At 38.9% G+C, this 19,507-nt stretch overlaps 1 long non-coding RNA gene across 4 annotated transcripts in view; it reads left to right on the forward strand.

Moving 5' to 3' along the window:
* Positions 1-19,507, forward strand: part of LOC143924578 (uncharacterized) — a 175,192-nt gene that overhangs the window by 121,260 nt on the left and 34,425 nt on the right. For all 4 annotated transcript variants that reach the window (XR_013261894.1, XR_013261895.1, XR_013261892.1 and 1 more), the window contains exon 3: positions 1,884-1,993. This is a non-coding gene — a long non-coding RNA (uncharacterized LOC143924578). The remainder of the gene's footprint in view (positions 1-1,883; positions 1,994-19,507) is intronic.

Raw genomic sequence — 19,507 nt, forward strand, 5'->3', positions numbered from 1 at the left:
ATTTCAGGAGAGGTACGAGGACCACATGAAATGGTTGAAACATGTAATATACAGTATATTGTAGTTAGGTGTGAAATTTAATTGGTCCCTAGCTGAAGCTGGGCAACTCAAGCATTATTTGACTTTAACCTCTTATCCAGCCAACAATCTATATTGGAGAATCAATATTATGCTTAGTAAATGTGAGAGGGTACATTGTCCAATTGGTGACAACTGTCTAAGACCTTGTTTACACTTTCTGCTCATTTTTACTGACACCCAATCGTTCCCCCTTATGCTGCAAAGGCAGAGGAAGAGGGGGGTACAAATGTCGCAGCCACAACGCCTTGCATCCCAGAGTCCCCACCTAGTACAGCCCACTGAACTCAACCCATTTAACTGAATGTGGGCACCTGTAAACTTAAAGCAGGTGTTGAGGAGGCTACACAACACCTCCTTACCGCCAGTCAAATTACCTCTGAAGTGCAATCCGCATGCAGTTAGCTCTTCAGACGGCAAAGCTAGTGTAAACTAGCCCTACTTCCTGACATGGTTTCTGTCACTTTCTTTACTCCTTCTATCAGCATGCTCCTTGCACTACATGACACCTGATTGGATCTTTGCACTACTTCTCGCTCCCTCAGCAATATTGTAGAATAGACGGCAAGAGGCTGATACCATGTCAAATTCGGGTTATTTCACTGGTTGGATTAGAAAAAAAAAAAATACATGAAAATTAGCTCTTGCGTTAATGCAGAAAATCACTAATTATAGTGTCTAGGTTTGTTTATTTTTTTCTAGCTAGAAGACTGTACTTTTTTTCTAATCCAGAAAACCCCCATAGCATATACAGTACTTTCTTAATGAACCCTCAGAATAAAATATGCCTTCTTTACATCCCAGCAGAGTTTCTGGTTCTCGATCACCACGCAGTTTGTTAAATCTGTAGTCAAACAGATAGAGAGGAAAAAGCAACATCTCTTGTCCCTAGTTATGTAGATGTAGATGTAGATGATCTACTTGTGTAGGTGGGCAGAGATGATTTGATTTGCAAAAAGTCATTAAATCTCATACCAGCAAGAGATTAAAATGTGTAATCCAATCCTTACTTTGAACCCATAACTTCATAGGTCACAAGTTGGCCCTCCTATGGTCATGGGATGGTCACCCTGTGTTAATAAAAAATATGGTCTCCACTACTTCCATTGTATTTCTGTTGTCAATAGAAACTGCTTCAACCTTGAGTCAGCTTTTTGGTGTTGCAAGCAGAGACTTTCATGAGACTTTCTCTAGGTAGGTGCTTGATTCTGTTGGCGCCTGACTTCATATAGCCAGTATGTGCGGTTTCTCCAAGTATGAACTATATGTACTATACTCCCACTCCTGCCCATTGTGACAGCAACCAGGGATCTTCTCCCCACATCCACTGCCACAATTTGCAAAGCACATAGCCTTACACGGCTCTGTGAATTAATTAAATAGGAGTATCGAGAGCCTTTGCAGCTGATGGCTTGTAGTTCTTAATGAACTACCAGGGGGCTAGTGAGGACTCTCTGTAGTTTATTGAGTCTTCCTGTCATTGTGTGACTGTCTGCCTATATATGATACACCGACAGTCTGTAGGAGCACTGCATTGCACCCACTATCTGCTGATCGCAGGTGTAATGCTTTACAGGCTCCTAAAAAAGGCGAACTTATCCTTTAAAGAATCTCTCCAAAGCAGCCTCACATAGCAGCAAAACCTAATAGACAGTTCTAATCCATCCCCATTCTATTCAAAACTAAAAAAAGTTTTGGATATACAGTAGATACAATTGAACTATTTTACCACTATTGAGTACCTTTAGTACTGCCTTTTCCAGTATCTAGTAATTTATGTTCAATATTTGTTTTCTATTTTGCAGTTTACAAATTAAGGGGAGTGGTTAAGTGCTCATGGAGACTTGTGATTTATCTGGATTCGATTAGTTGGAGTTAAAACTCAGGATTCTAAACCAAAAGGAGTCTTCAACCTGTAAGTAACATCTTAAACTTAAACGTATATAAATATTGTTTTTGGAATGATAAGTGCTAGTGAGGTTTTGCATAATGAGCCGCATGTGTGGACTGGGTAGACAAATTTACCAAGAGTGCCTTGGTATAACTCTACTGTCGTTGTCCATGTTTAAAGCCAATGACAGAATAAATGGAAGATGTTTTAGAATCAATTTAGAGGACTAGTCTTCAATTAGGGACATTCATGGCACAACACAGCAAAGACAGCAGGAGCTTAAACAGCCAAAACCATGGCTTAAGCACTTAAGGACCGAGCCTCTTTCTGAGATTTGGTGTTTACAAGTTAACAGGTTTTTTTGCTAGAAAATTATTTAGAATCCCCAAACATTATATATATATATATATATATATATATATATATATATATATATATATATATAATTTTTTTTTTCTCTTCTAACTTCCTAGAGAATAAAATGGCGGCCGTTGCAATACTTTCTGTCAGACCGTATTTGCGCAGCAGTCTTACAAGATAATTTTTTGGGAAAAAATATAAGATTTTTAAATTTAAAAAAAATAAGACAACAGTAAAGTTAGCCCATTTTGTTTTTTATATTGTGAAAGATAATGTTACACCGAGTAAATTTATACCCAACATGTTCTGATTCGAAATTGCGCCTGCTCGTGGAATAGCAACAAAATTTACCCTTAAAAATCTCCATAGGCGACGTTCTACAGGTTGCATGTTTTGAGTTACAGAAGAGGTGTAGCGATAGAATTATTGCTCTTGCACGATTGTGGCGATACCTCACATGTGTGGTTTGAACACCGTTTTCATGCACACGAGCTCGACGGGATGGGACGCGTTGAAAACATTTTTTCTTTTCTTATTTATTTTACCTTTTTTTATTTTTACACTGCTCTTTAAATAAAAAAAATATTTATGTCACTTTTATTCCTATTACAAGGGATGTAAACATCCCTTGTAATAGAAAAAGCATAATAGGACCTCTTAAATATGAGACCTCTCAAAAAGACCTCAGATCTTATATTTACACATAAATGCAATAAAAAATAATAATAATTAAATGTCATTTGCAATAAAAAAAATAATTAAATGTCATTTGAAAAAAAAAGTCCCTAAAAAAAAAAAGCTATGGGTGGAAGTGACATTTTGACGTTGCTTCCGCTTTGCAATGATATGGAGACGCAAGGGGGCCATCATCCCCTCACTCGTCTCCATGCCTCATGCTGCGTACACACGACCGGACTTTTACGGCAGAAAAGGTCAGACGGAATCATTATGTCAGATATTACGATTGCGTGTGGGCTTCATCTGCCACAGAGACCATGTTTATCTGAAAACGGACCAAGAAGAAGAGGATACCGGGGTTATGGCAGCTAGCTGCTGCCATAACAATGATATTCTCCTTCAAAGTAGTGATGTAAAACAACGCCGGCGGTCTGTAAGTGGTTAAAGCGGAGTTCCACCCAGAAAAACATTTTTACATATTCACAGTTCTTTCGTAGTATTAATAAAAACATTTGGGAGGAACAAATGTTTTACTCACTAGAAACGCCCTGTTGCTATGTAGTGGCTCCTAATCTGCCATTTCCGGGTCCACGGAGCTCCACATAATTTCCTCCCTTGCCTATGCTCCTGGGAAATGTGAGTCATCATTTCCCAGGAGTCAGTGGGCAGTACTGTGAGCAAAAAAATGTGTTATTTCCCAACAGGAAATTACGTGATTTAAGTTGGATCACATCTATGTTGCCATAACAACGGGGCGGGACCTTCCTCCAATGCCACCCATTGTTATGGTAACTTTCTAAACAATTGGCGATACGGGCGGCAGAGCATCACGCATAGGCGAGAGCAAGGAGGTGCATGCTGGTTACCCAGCATGCACCTCTGCATCATAAATCCAGAAAGAGGTTGAGATTGGGTTTCACATGCCCACAATTACCATGGCAACAGCCAGAAGAGGGTTTTTTAAATAGTAAGTATAAAAAATATATAAAATTAAGATCCACTAGCAAACATATATAAAGTTTATTGGGGTTATTAATGCATTATGATGGGATGCTAGAAAAAAATAATTCTATGGCCGGAATTCCGCTTTAAGGCCTAGTATAAGGAAACAAATGGGTTTCTTGAACACTTAAGGAGTGCTTAAATGGGTTGAAGGAGAACCAGAAGAGGGCAGAGTCTTAGAGGCCAAGGGAGTTTTTTGAGGAGGAGCAGGTGGTCAACTTTATCAATGGCAGCATAAAGGTCTAAAAGTTTGGAGTAGTGGCTATTGGTTTTATCGGTTAGTAGTTTTTTTTTTTTAAGATGTTTTTGCGGAGTGTTGTTGGCAGAAACCAGACAATAAGCAGTCGCAAAGATGGTTGTCAGTGATTTAGTGGCACAGATGGAGGCCAGGAGTTCTAGTTGAGAGGTAAATTAGGGAGAGAAATGGGTCTTCAGCTGAATAGACTGGTGGGGTCCAGAGTCAGCTTTTTTAGTAAGGGGGTGACCAGTACATGTTTTAGGGGGAAACATGCCAGAAGAGAGGAAGAGATTGAAAATGTGAGCTAGAGAGCATAGAATAGAGCAGGAGGTGACCACTATAGTTGTGAGGAAACAGAGTACAGGGGGCAATTGGTTAGGTGGGGGTCTGGGAAGAATTTAGCAACCTCCTTTGATGTAGCTTGGTCAAAAGAGTGAAGTATTTATTTTGACAGTAGACATGGTTTGTTAAATAGGAGAGATATTTGGAAAATGGGAAATGCATCACAGATTGCTTCTATATTTGTTTTTGAAATGGTTGGCAATGTCCTGGACAATGAATTGAGTTAGTAGGTGGAAGTAGTAGGGGACAAAACTAGAGCGTTAAAGAAAGAGAAGTGTTTACTAGGCCTGGATAAGAGGATGTTAATAAAATGGTAAAATAGATCTATTTGACAGCATGGTGGGAGAAATTATATTATAGGAGGGTAGCACCGTATAGGGAGAAGTCTTGCATGTACAGTTGAGATACAAGTCTTATTGTAATTGAACGTTATTAAAAATGACCTTTCCTTTTCAAACTGCAGCTTTTGTAATTGTCTATAAATGCAATGCAATATGGCTACATGGAGTTATTCTGTACACAGAATGTGTACTGACTACCCCCCAGAAACATAATTTCCTGCTTGTGTGATTGGTTCACCAATTTTCCCAGAGGTCTGCCTAAGATACAAGTCAGATTTCAGGCATTCCCTGCAACAAAAATGAAATTTTTGGTGAGATATTTCCAATAGGAACACATTTAAAGGGATTCAGGCCCAGCAGCTTTCCTCATTAGTGTCCTGCAGCTGCACAGCTGACTGATAATTATGATACCACTCCCATTAGACCCACCCCAGAGGCACAGACACACACACAGGGATTTCTTCAGAATAACAAAATGTAGAAATCTGCAATAAAGGTTGTTATAATCCTTGCAATGTACATAGATCACCCAGAGGGGAATGTTTTTTGTTCTCAATAAAAGTGGAGTTACGCTTTAGGAGCCATCTGTTTGCCAAGGTTGTCGCGGTTGGGAGAAAAATATTATATATTGCTGCTTCACTCCATTTTGCACACCTACAGGCCCTCTTTCATTTTGAGGCAAAGTTCAAGATGAAAATATAAAATCTTTTGCCCTCTGTGCCCAATTTGTACTCTCTCACAGGGAGAATATCCATCTTCTTCAAGAGATAGACCTAATTGGCTAGAAATCAATACCATATTGTTACCTGGCTCCTAACACCAAATTAACACAGAAAAGTACAGGCCAACTGTACTTATCTGCTTTTTATCCACTTTCTTCATTTAGTGAAATTATTCTTCTGACGTACACATAGTTATAGAACTCACTCACATCACTGTTGTCATGGATGGCCTACTGAGACAGGGATCACAGAAAATTGGGGAACTTTATTGGATGGGTAGCAAAGAGTATTTTAGGATCCTCCCACATTTTGCTAATGAATAAATAAAAGAGAAAAGCACATTATCTTTTATTAAAATGTCACATTATTGTACATAACTTTATGCATACAGATATGGTTGGACCTAAAGCTACATGGCCCAACATGGATGAATGTATATATACATGTCATATGAAGGTAAGATAGAACCAGGACTTTTTTATTGTTTTCAAATGATTACATAATTAATTTTTTTCCTGCCTTTAGTGCTTCCACCGTTCTTCATAATCTTTGTGATTCTAAATATTCTTGCTCGGTATAACTCTTAAAAAATGATGCGCTGTTAAGACATATGAAAAAAAAATAATGAAAGCTTTGGTGTCTTTGTTGCCCCAAATGCTGTGTGCATCACAGCGTTATGCTTGTTCTATTAATCCATGGAGGAATTCCAGTGCTGAGTAAGACAAATCGTCATTTGAAAGCTTTTGCTTAGCACATTTGCAGTTTGTCATTGGAAAAGTATTCTCCATGAAATGCAGTGAAAGATGGTTTTAATATGACCAAGCTTGGGTCATTTTGAGAGTAAATTATAGATAAATAGAACATTTTGTTATTGGATTAAAGGAAGTGTGGAAGGTTAAATGGACATAAATAAAAAGAAAATAACTTGCTTTTGCCATGATCACAATGCCATTCTTTTCATGATAAAAGATAAAAATGTAGCCTTAGGCAGTGCTCCTTGAGTAGCAGTAGCATGAGATGAGGTTCTCACCTTGCCATCTATCCCTAAGTAGCCATACTGGGAAAGCAATATAGTAATGTAGATTATACATCACTGTACTCTTTCTCCAGGGTATCAGCGCTTACTGCAAAAGTTACAGTGTTGCCCCCATGTCCAGTGCTACTGTCTGACTGGGCACTTCAAGCATGCACAGATTTGTCAGCCCGCAGATTTGTCACTAATTCTGCCTATTGCCAAGTCTGACTGTTATGCGTATGAATCTAGCTTGCACTAGTTCTTTAACACAAATGTCCCCACAAATACTGCACACTAAGGAATGCTAAACTACAGAATATCCATTCATCAATCTGACAGCGTGTGCATTTGTAATACAGAGCATATTGGTTATTGCCATTTCACTATATTTATATTTTATTAAAAATAATGTAATTTCTCATAAGGGCATGGTCCACAATGGATTTTCAGAGTGCTCTTAAAAAAGAACTAATGGACAATCAATGCAAGGTCTGAAATGAATAGTAGCAGCCTGTCTTTAAAAAGAACATCTTGGTCCCTGGAGGCCATACATATTTTTAGTTCTCAATCAGTAATATTGCATGGCTTGTGTCACCACTTGCAGACCAAATTTAAATGTGGCCTAGATAGAAACATTTTGGGTATTAGATGCAAGGAGAGCAGACAATAAGCTTAACTATAGCATGCAAAAGGATAACACATTTATGACCAGAGGTCATTGAAGCCTATATGACAAGACCAAATGTAGCATCCTGAGTATGCATTATTTAACTCTGTGCAAATGATTTACTAAAAGCGAAGAAACTGTCCAAAGTGTCAAAGTAAATGTTCAATTTGTAAAGAGTGAAGCAGTATTTATTTCAATTATCCAATGGAGAGCTAGCAAAAATTGGTTTATTTTTTGTTACGTTCACTCACACATGATTAAAGGTGATGATAGATTCCCAATGCTATATACTGTACCATACATATATTACTATACAGCTACATCTAAAATAAATTGAATATAATAAAAAGGTTAATTTATTTTAGTAATTCAATTAAAAAAGTGACACTCATATATCTATAGATTCGTTACACACAGAGTGATATATTTCAATAATTTTCTTTCTTTTCATTTGATGATTATGGCTTACAGCTAGTGAAAACCCAAAATTCTGTATCTCAGAAAATGTGAATATTACATAATTTTTAATACAGAAATGTTGGCTTATGGAAAAGTATGACTATGTACAGTATAGTATGCACAATACTTGGTCAGGGCACCTTTTGCATGAATTACTGCATCAATTCGGCGTGGCACCTCAGCAGTGTTGCAGGCGATCAGCCTGTGACACTACTGAGGTGTTTTGGAAGCCCAGATTGCTTTGATAGTGGCCTTCAGCTTATCTGCATTGTTGGGTCTTCCTCTTGACAATACCCCACAGATTCTCTATGGGGTTTAAGGTCAGAAGAGTTTGCTGGCCAATCAAGCACAGTGATACTATTACACCAGGTATTGATACTTTTGCCAGTGTGGGCAGGTGCCAAGTCCTGTTGGAAAATTAAATCAGCATCTCCATAAAGCTGGTCAGCAGAGGGCAGCATGAAGTGCTCTAGAATTTCCTGGTAGAGGTAGATGGCTGCTCTGATTTGGACTTGATAAAACACAGTGGACTAACACCAGAAGACGACATGGCTCCCCAAATTATCGATGACTGTGGAAACTTCAACCTGAACCTCATGCAACTTGGATTCTGTGCCTCTCCACTTTCCCTCCAGACTCTGGGACCTTGCTTCATTCGAAAAAAGGACTTTGGACCACTGAGCAACAGTCAAGGCCTTTTTTTGTTAGCCCAGGTAAGACGATTCTGACATTGTAGCTGGTTCAGGAGTGGCTTGACACAAGGCATGCGACAGTTGTAGCCCATATCCTGGATACATCTGTGTGTGGTGGCTCTTGAAGCACTGACACCAGCCGTAGTTCACTCCTTGTGAATTGCCCCCAAATTCTTGAATGGCCTTTTGCCATAGATAATATACCTATCTGAGTAAGAAAACTTGAAAAAAAATATAGGTATTTTGGTTCTAATTTTGCCCTTTTTATGTGCTTCATCCTTGAAAATAGTTGCTGACAAATATAGGTGTTGCCAAAAACTGATGATGTGGATTTCTCTTCCACAGGCTGTGGTTTCAGCAGGGAGCATCGATAATTGAAAAAAAAAATATTAGATAAGCACCTGAACGACCACAACATACAGGGATATACAATGTAATACTGACATAAAATCACACACACAGGTTGGACTTAATGGACTTAATGTCTTTTTTCAACCTCCCCTACTATGTAACTATGTGTAACTATATGATATGAATAAGAGGTGATGATGAAAAGTGGGTTTATTTTTATCTGAGAAAACAAAACTTGTAAAAGTCCAGTAAAGAGACACTGTAAAATTTTTCTTTGCCCATATGTGTTTGCTAAGTGGAAATGTATTTTTACAAAAAAATCCCCAAAAAGTTGACCTTTTTAAAGGATAAGTGCAGCTTTGTAAAAAAAAAAAAAAAAATAATAATAATAAACCTACATCTTTTTTCAGGTAAAAAAATTAGCATTTATTATTATTTTTACTAGGAGCCTGTAAAGCATTGCACTTGCAATCAGCAGATCATGGTGCAATGCAGGGCTCTTGCAGACAGTCTGTGTAAGCTATCTATTTGTACCTCATACAAACAAGCAGTTACACACTGACAGGAAGCATCAGTAAACTTCCTAGAGTGCTCAACATGCACTAATAATTCTTTGAAAACTACAAGCCGACAGCCACAAAGACTGCCAGTATTTGTAGTTCTCACATTCACAGAACTCTGTGACGTGGTCGGGTGGGCAAAGTAACATATAACCATGTGGCTTCCCAGCCTGTTACACCAAGCATATTGCTCTTTTTTTGTAGCCATATTACACAGTTCAGCATTTATAAATTTGCTTGTAGTACACTTGCATATTATGCATAAAATCTCAGCTGTGTAAGAAAGTTATTTTTACTTACAACAAGCCTTCATATGGTTCCTAGGACTCTTTCCCTCTTCCTGCTATCATGATCCTCATTGCAGGACTGCAGTCCAGGCTGTAAATTCTGCCATTGTATGGCACTGATCTTGCTTAGGACTTGAGTGAATGTCAGTCACATGTGACCTTTTATTTACCGGAATCCCATCCACATCCCTTGTTTTAATTTTCAGACCGCTGTCCAGGAAAAAATGTGCAGATAAGTAATTGTTACCTCGCTTTTCTGTTCAGTATCATTTTCCAGATCAGTGACCAGTGTTGGATTGAGCTACTCGGGGCTCATTAGAAGAACTGTGATTAAGGGAAGGCCTTCAAGTGGCCCGTGCATAGTGATAGGGAAAATGCTTTAGTTTGACGGGGTATGGGTAAATAGGCATAGTTTAATAGCAGTGGCTTATTCTAAATCAGAAAATGTTCTTCGATCACAAAAGTTTTCAGTACCAGATTAGCTGAATCTACCTGCAATCCACTGTTAAGCCTTGTATACATGATCAGATTTTCCAACAGGAATTGTGTGATGACAAGCTGTTGGGGGAAAATCCGACCATTTGTACGATTCATCAGACAATTGTTGGCCAACTTTCCGTGGACAAATGTTGGATGGCAGGTTGATAAATTTTCTGTGGACAACGGTCTGTTTAATTTTTTGAGCATCTGGACACAAGTCTGTCGGACAAAAGTCCAAAGTACAAACATGCATGCTTGGAAGCAAGGATGAGCCAGAAGCGGTCGGTCTTGTAAAACTAGCATTCGTAATGGAGAATCCACATTCGTGACACGGCAGATTATGAAATGTGGAAATGCAGCGCACATTCTCTTCTTTAATGGGATAATAATGAAGCTGCTTTGCTGGTGATAATGACGAAGTTCTGCCAAACATATTTAAAGGCTTTTTTTCTAGTGATATCAAGAATAATATTATTATTATGTTTTTTTAATTTTTTTGGTTGCATTACCAAAAACCATTATCCCTTAGTTTTTTATATCTAAGATACAATATGCTGGTGTCTAAGATATGCTATATCTAAGATATGCTGGTGTCCCTTATATCTATATCCATATCTATATCTAAGATATGCTGGTGTCCCTTGTTAATTTTACATTGTATTTTTTTAAATGTAACTGCCTACTCCCAAACTGTCATTTGAAGTAAAACACATAGCCAAGTATTATTCTACACAATTTTTTTTATTGTGCATTAAAAAAGAAAACAAAGAAAATTAGACATGCTATCTGTCAATAAAACGTAACCAAAAAGTGCATTCTATGCATCCAAAAATATAGAAAATATATCAAACCAAATCATTATTCAACCAAAAAATTAAATAAAGCCTCATGCATGTGTCCTGCTTCTTAATATAGGGGTGAACAATGCCAAGAGTTGGTGAAAGCAGGGGTCAGTCCCTCAGATAATTCCGAAAATCGTCTGGATTATTCTCCTGGAGCTCCCGCAGCAAAGGCATATGACATAATTGGTCACGATTATTAAAGCAACCAATTTTTGGTCCAAGAAATCCTCCTCCTCCTGTTCCTGGACTGGACTTGGGTCAAAGCAATAACTCCAAGGCCAATAATAAATAATAAGCTATCTCCTCCAATTTCGCAACATGGCTGGTTGACGAACGGCTGTTCAGAAACGAGCTGAAAAGTGCAAAATGAAAAGCGTCAAAATCGCGGTGAATGCAGTCTCAGTGGCTTGAAACCTCCATCATGGCTAAAATGTATTTAAGCAATTCATAAATACATAAAAGATATATGATTGATTATATGATAAACATTAATCAAGTTGGCATTAACCACTTGATCTCAGAAGGTTTTTCCTTGACCAGGGCACTGTGCTACTTTAACTGGCAATTGTGCAGTCATACAATTTTGTATGCAAATTAAATATATTTTTTTCACACAGATAGAGCTTTGTTTTGATGGTATGTGATCACCACTGGGTTGTTGTTTTTTTATTATATAAATGAAAAAAGACAGAAAAAAAAAAAAAAAACAAAAAAAAAATATTTTCTACTTTCTGTTATAAATCCTGTTCAATAAAAATGTTTAAAAATCTAATTTCTTCATAAATGTAGGCTAAAATGTATTCTGCTAGACGTCTTTGGTAAAAAAAAAAATCCCCAAAAGTGTGTATTAATTGATTTGTGCTAAAGTTATAGCATCTACAAATGTTGGTATATATTCTGGAATTTTCAAAGCTATAGACGCTATACTGCAATGGTGGTGATCCACGAGTTATAGTGGGAGTGTGATAGGGTGCTGGGCAATCTGGTGCTAACAGACACTATCAGGGAGAGTCACTATCGCTGACATTGTGGGTACTAGAGCCAACTAGAACCTCTGTTTGAGAAACTGCCGACATCAGTGCCAGTGCCCGGCTAACATTGAATTAGGTCATGTGACCCCAAAACTCAAGAATTTTTGGTTAGATCAGTCAGATAAAATTGTACTAATTCTTATCTTGCTTACCCTCCCTTTAGAGGCACTGACCTTTAATCAGCAATCAGTAATATTGGAACTTTCATTTCCAGAACATGTATCTCACAGGGATTTCTCGAGTTTTGCTGCCCAACACCACTTCCCTTGGCACATTTTTACAGAAACGCAGACCCTGGACTTACACCGACTGTATCTAGGGTCGGTCAGTGACTCTGTTCAATTCAAATGAGCGGTTACATGTGAACATCACTGGTGCCAGACATTGTTTTGCTGACAGCTGCAGCTGTTTGCACACAGTTTGTGCCAGCAACGTTTATAACTGCCAGAAAGAATGCACTGATTCTTTCTGGCCACTTTTGGCTGCAGTTAAACTGCCTTATGAATGTAATGTTAATCCATGTAGAACATTCCTCATTTACAGTACAATTTCCTCTTCCTGCAGAAGTGTGTTTCTACTTTTGCAGCCAAATTGAAATAACAGTCACTTTATATTTGTTTGTTCTCATTCACATTGCATAATTTAAAAAGAAAAAACAGCTTTCCTTTTTTAGATTCATTTTTCTGGAAAATGCAAGCACTGTAAAATCCTACTGGCTCTTTATTTGAGGAGGCTGGGCAGCTGTGTGTGTTCAGAAATCGTTGCAGTCAGCCATGATACCTTCCCTTCAGAAAACTCAAAGGAACATTGAAGGCTGGCAGTAGATGACTCATTTTTGTTTAGCTAGCAGGCTGATTGAAAAAAAAAAAATGAATGGATTCCCCCATCCACACAAGCTATGGCCACAGTGCAACCATAAAAAGCTAACCCCAGTGGTGCCCTGGTACTTCTGGGCACACAAACATCTCATGGTTCAGAGACTTTGACCCACCCATGACTTGCATTTCTTGGCAGAGCAGCAGATGGATGTTTGAGGAAAAATTCTATCCTTTATACATACTTTACATACTGCTAATGCAGGTTTTCCTGTGCTTTGTATGTTTAATAAACCATTACAGCAATTTCTTATATAAAAGTTTAAGTCCCTGCTCTGTAATGAGTGCCTCTCAAGGTATAAAGATCTGAATAACAGCCAAGGTCATAAGGAGCTAATTGTTACTTCTACGCATTCAATGTCCAATTTAAATCATTCCTGTTTTCACATAACAATTTAGCATGATATTGATAAGACGGTGCTGACGTGTACCTTCAAAAACAGAGCATCCAAACTGATTGGCTATGGAAACACAGCATAATGCTAGGGACCAATGTGAAGCTAATGACAAAACTACTAAAGTGTGACTCTAAATACTCACTTCTGTTTAATCCAATTGATTCAATATGACAATTTTTTTGAAACTATTGCCTGTTAATACCAAGCAAAAAATCTAACATTTGTCTTGCTAATATGGCCATTGTGGCATAATGCATGCTAGGTAAAATGTTATCCAAAATTTGAATTACTGCTCTATCTGTGTAAAAATACATGAAATACATTCCTGTGAAATCTAAAATAAGCATGCTGCAACCTCTTGTGAGACACACACAACAACATACAATTCAAAAAATTAGGTTGCGCTGATTAGAAATAATCAAAGTGAAAATGTCATATAAGTGAAACAAAGAGCTAGAATGAACCATCCTGTGAACAAAAAGTGACACAAAAATGGTGCATTTGCTTAAAAAACACTGTTGAGTCTTTAATGGAAAATGAAAGAGTCAAGAAAGTTCATATACTGGAAACTAATGCATCAATATATTCCTCCCCAGTGGTACGCAAGCATATAACACTGCTAGAAAAGTGCACAATCAGGAATAGGATAGTGCCTCCACCTTTTTACACACTGCCGCTTACCGGATATAATTGATCTCCTATTATGGATCTCCTATCTTCTGTAATAGGAGATCAATTATATCCAGTAAGCGGCAGTGTGTACAGAGGTGGAGGCACTATCCTATTCCTGATTGTGCACTTTTCTAGCAGTGTTATGCTTGCGTACCACTGGGGAGGAATATATTGATGCATCAGTTTCCAGCATATGAACTTTCTTGGCTCTTTCATTTTCCATTAAAGACTAAACAGTGTTTTTTAAGCAAATGCACCATTTTGTATCACTTTTTGTCCACAGGATGGTTCATTCTAGTTTTGTTTCACTTATATGACATTTTCACTTTGATTATTTCTAATAAGGGCATCCTAATTTTTTGAAAGGTAACATTTTATGCAGTACTTTAAAGCTTAAAAAATAAATAAAAAATAGGTCTTCCATTGTTGCTCTGTCTAAAAAAAAAATACTAGTTGACTGGCTGTGTTTTTTTTCAGAATAAGTGAATCACAGCAGCAAAATGCAAGCATGCAGCAAATGAACATCTGACTTCATCCGACTCTGTGACTCAAAAAGTACTAAAACAAAGCTTTAGAATGAAAGTTATGCCGTGTACAGACAATTGGACTTTTCGACGGACTAGGTCAGATGGAATGAATCCGTTGGATATTACGATCGTGTATGGGCTTCAGCTGACTTTTTTTCCCCAAAAGTCAGACGAACCTAGAAATAAAACATGTTTCAAATCTTTCCGACGGACTCGAGTCCGGTCGAAAAATAAGTTTGTCTGTATGCTAGTCCAAAAACTGACGCTAGGGCAGCTATTGGCTACTGGCTATGAACTTCCTTATTCTAGGCCGGTTGTATGTCATCACGTTCAAATCCGTCGGACTTTGGTGTGCTTGTGTGTGTGCAAGTCCATTCGTGCGGAAAGTCTTTCGGAACTCCACCGAAAGTCCGTCGGGAAGAATGTCGGACCTAGCCTGTCAAAGTCCCATCGTTTGTACGCTGCATTAGGCAGCTCGCATTTTTATAAGAAGATGGCAATGGTTTTGTTGCAGAAATACAGTGGTGTGAAAAAGTGTTTGCCCCCTTCCTCATTTCCTGTTCCTTTGCATGTTTGTCACACTTAAGTGTTTCGGAACATCAAACCAATTTAAACAATAGTCAAGGACAACACAAGTAAACACAAAATGCAATTGGTAAATGAAGGTGTTTATTATTAAAGGTGAAAAAAAATCCAAACCATCATGGCCCTGTGTGAAAAAGTGATTGCCCCCTAAACCTAATAACTGGTTGGGCCACCCTTAGCAGCAACAACTGCAACCAAGCGTTTGCGATAACGTGCAATGAGGCTTTTACAGCGTCCTGGAGGAATTTTGGCCCACTCATCTTTGCAGAATTGTCCTAATTCAGTTACATTAGAGGGTTTTCGAGCATGAACGGCCTTTTTAAGGTCATACCACAACATCTCAATAGGATTCAGGTCAGGACTTTGGCTAGGCCACTCCAAAGTCTTCATTTTGTTTTTCTTCAGCCATTCGGTGGTGGACTTGCTGGTGTGTTTAGGATCATTGTCCTGCTGCAGAACCCAAGTTCGTTTCAGCTTGAGTACACGAACAGATGGTCGGACATTCTCCTTCAGGATCTCTTGGTAGACAGCAGAATTCATAGTTCCTTTTATCACGGCAAGTCTTCCAGGTCCTGAAGCAGCAAAACAGCCCCAGACCATCACACTACCACCACCATATTTTACTGTTGGTATAATGTTCTTTTTATGAAATGCAGTGTTCCTTCTACACCAGATATACTTGGACACACACCTTCCAAAGAGTTCCACTTTTGTCTCATCGGTCCACATAATGTTGTCCCAAAAGTCGTGGGGATCATCAAGATGTGTTGTGGAGAAATTGAGACGAGCTTTGATGTTCTTTTTGCTCAGCAGTGGTTTTCTCCTTGGAACTCTGCCATGCAGGCCATTTTTGCCCAGTCTTTTCCTGATGGTGGAGGCATGAACGCTGACCTTAACTGAGGCAAGTGAGGCCTGCAGTTCCTTGGACGTTGTTGTGGGGTCTTTTGTGACCTCTTGGATGAGTCGTCGCTGCGCTCTTGGGGTAATTTTGGGCGGCCGGCCACTCCTGGGAAGGTTCACCACTGTTCCATGTCTTCGCCATTTGTGGATAATGGCTCTCACTGTGGTTCGCTGGATTCCCAAAGCTTTGGAAATGGCTTTATAACCCTTTCCAGACTAATAGATCTCAATTACTTTCTTTCTCAATTGTTCCTGAATTTCTTTGGGTCTCGGCATGATGTGTAGCTTTTAAGGATCTTCTGGTGGACCTTACTGTGTCAAGCAGCTCCTATTTAAGTGATGCCTTGATTGTGAACAGGTGTGGCAATAATCAGGCCTGGGTGTGGCTAGAGAAATTGAACTCAGGTGTGGACAACCACAGTTATAGTATGTTTTAACAAGGGGGGCAATCACTTTTTCACACAGGGCCATGATGGTTTGGATTTTTTTTCACCTTTAATAATAAACACCTTCATTTACAAATTGCATTTTGTGTTTACTTGTGTTGTCCTTGACTATTGTTTAAATTGGTTTGATGTTCCGAAACACTTAAGTGTGACAAACATGCAAATGAACAGGAAATGAGGAAGGGGGCAAACACTTTTTCACACCACTGTATTTCTTAATCTTGGAAGCTGTGATAAAGTCAGGAAGTACATTCAGTTTACCTTAATCTGAGTTCCATGTAATGCACTTCCTTCAAATTTGTGAGAGCCACTCAATTGTAGAAAAACCTTGCTCCTTCTGTGTTTTGCTACTTCTGTGTGCTTTGCTTGATCGGTCAGTAACCAAAAAAGAGACTGTTACTTTGCTTGTTCAGAACAAAGTGATAGTGTCTGTGCAAAGGGACCTCTTTATGGCCCATGTCAACGGCTTTAGACTAGTGTTGATGGCATCAGTTTGAGATGCTTCTGATTTCAGAATTCATTGACATGTGCATTTGACCTGCAGTTGACCTCCTTCCAGGTTACTTTTGATCTTGTTCAAGCAGATTTACATTCCAAAAGACTTATATGGAATGCAAACTCATTTTAAAGCAACCAAAAACCCATTGACAGCGGCCCTTAAACTTCCCTTGCCAGCACTCCCCCACCATTTCTTCTGCTGCTTCAGTCAGGGAAAAATCCAGGTGCTTCCTCCTCCTTTGTGACAGTGCTCAGATCTAATAGCCAATTTATAGGCCCATGTCACATTACTGAGGGAATAAATACACATATTTGCCAGCACACCAAGGATCTTCAAATGTAGTCCAAAGGCTTTTATTGCAGAAAGATCAAATTACAAGAACCAGGGCAATGTTTTGGAGTTGTGCAGGACACCTTCCTTATGCATTTATAATTGTGCACTTATGTTATGTAATTATGAGATATTAAATCTTCCCAAAGTATCAAGGAATGGAATACACACTTGTCTCAGAAACCAAGTTGGGACAAAACACTTAGCCCTTGTACACACACAGTCGGAGATTCCGATGGAATGTGTCCGATCAGACCGTATTGTTGGATAATCCGACTGTGTGTGGTCTCCATCGGACTGTTTCCGTCGGAATATCCGACGGACCAAGTTTTCCAACTTGTCTATAAAATTTTCCGACAACATGCTCCGATCGGACATACTCCGATCATGTGTATCCTACTTCGACGGACAAAGTACACGCATGCTCAGATCAAATTCCTAGACCAAAGCTATTGGCTACTAGCCTGAACGTAGTCCCGTCGTAACGAAATAACGTAATCATGTTATGTACAATTGGATTTTCCAACAACTTTGTGTATGCAAGTTTCGGACAAAATCCGTCGGACAAAATCCAACGGATTTGGTTGTCAGAATGTCCGACCGTGTGTACAAGGGCTAAGACTGTGAAATTAAGACGTACTGTATTTCCACAGAGTGGTATCAAGTAGGAATGAGGTTTGGGTTTGGGTGAACTAATACATTAATTTGTTGGGATTCTTTGTAACCATAAGCACTACCTGGAATTTTGAACTTGGGTCAATTGGGTTAGAAGTGACAATAATGGGGATGTTATGTTCCAGGTTTCTCACTAAAGGGTGGGCACCCAGCAGCTAATTGTAAGTATGTGTTGTAGTAATTTAGAAGAGCTGGCCTGTGTAGGGAAATACAGTTGCTATGCTGTGCTAAATTACTGTAGATTGCAGTGTAGTGCTTTTTAGGACTATATTTTTCTGTGTGTCGTTGCTGTCTTTTTTTGTTTGCTATATATATATTGTTTTTTCTTTTAATATATAATATTATATATACATTCACCGGACACTTTATTAGGTACACCTGTACAATTGCTTGTTAATACAAGTTGCAATCACATGGCAGCAACTGCATTTATATACACTCTATAGTGTCAAAAGTATTGGGACACCTGCCTGCCTTTACATGCACATGGATTTTAATGGCATCCCAGTCTTAAGCCTCGTACACACGTTTGCCTAAAATCCAACCATTATGACTCTCCTTCAGACAATTGATGTCCAACTTTCCACCAACATATGTTGGATGACAGGCTAGTACATTTTCAGCAGACAACGGTCTGTTGTCAGATTTTCGTATTGTGTGCACACAAGTCAGTCACACAAAAGTCCAAAGTACAAACACGTATGCTTGGAGTCAGTGTTCACCAAATGCGACATTAACAGAAGATGCCCAAAGGGTGGCGCTTAAGAGCTTAAATTCCATGCAGTACGTTACTACATTTGTGTTTGTTGGCCGACAATTGTGTGCCATTAGTATGCAAGACAAGTTCCGGGCACATGCCCTTCGGACAAAAATCTGACGCTCTGTTGGCCAACAGTCAGATCGTGTGTATAAGGCTTTAGTCCATAGAGTTCAATATTGAGTTGGCCCACCCTTTGCAGCTATAGCAGCTTCAACTCTTCTGGGAAGACTGTCCACAATATTTAGGAGTGTGTCTATGGGAATGTTTGACCATTCTTCCAGAAGCGCATTTATGAGGTTAGGCACTAATTTGGATGAAAAGGCCTGGCTCGCAGTCTCCGATCTAATTCATCCCAAAAGTGTTCTATCGGGATGAGGTCAGTCATGTTCCTCCACCCCATACTCGCTTTTTGTTAAATGCCCCTGATGGGAGTTTCCAGATCCCCAAGTTTTTCTTTGACAATAAGTTGCCTATTATGCTCAAGAGTGGGCAGAATTAAGTATTGCCTTCCTCTCATAGACTTTAATAGAGTTGGATGTTGAATTTAAGTTTCATGGATTCCCAGAAGACTCCCACGCTGATTTGCAGATCCCTATTATCTAGTGAGAACAAACGCAGGAGATAATTGACCAAGGCTGTGCTTATATTAAAATTAAACATGCAGCCTCCTTTTGATACTCTGGTGTTAAGATGTCATGTATAATCAAGATTGACAGGGAATAATGAGACCTGACATGTGCGTTCCATAGATATGCCATCTCAGGTGATTTCTATTTCCAACAGGGGCTGAAAGCGTGGCTTAGA

The sequence above is a fragment of the Lithobates pipiens genome, unplaced genomic scaffold (genome assembly GCF_037356315.1).
Source record: "Lithobates pipiens isolate NorthernLeopardFrog02 unplaced genomic scaffold, aLitPip1_a1.2 Scaffold_22, whole genome shotgun sequence".
NCBI lineage: Eukaryota > Metazoa > Chordata > Amphibia > Anura > Ranidae > Lithobates > Lithobates pipiens.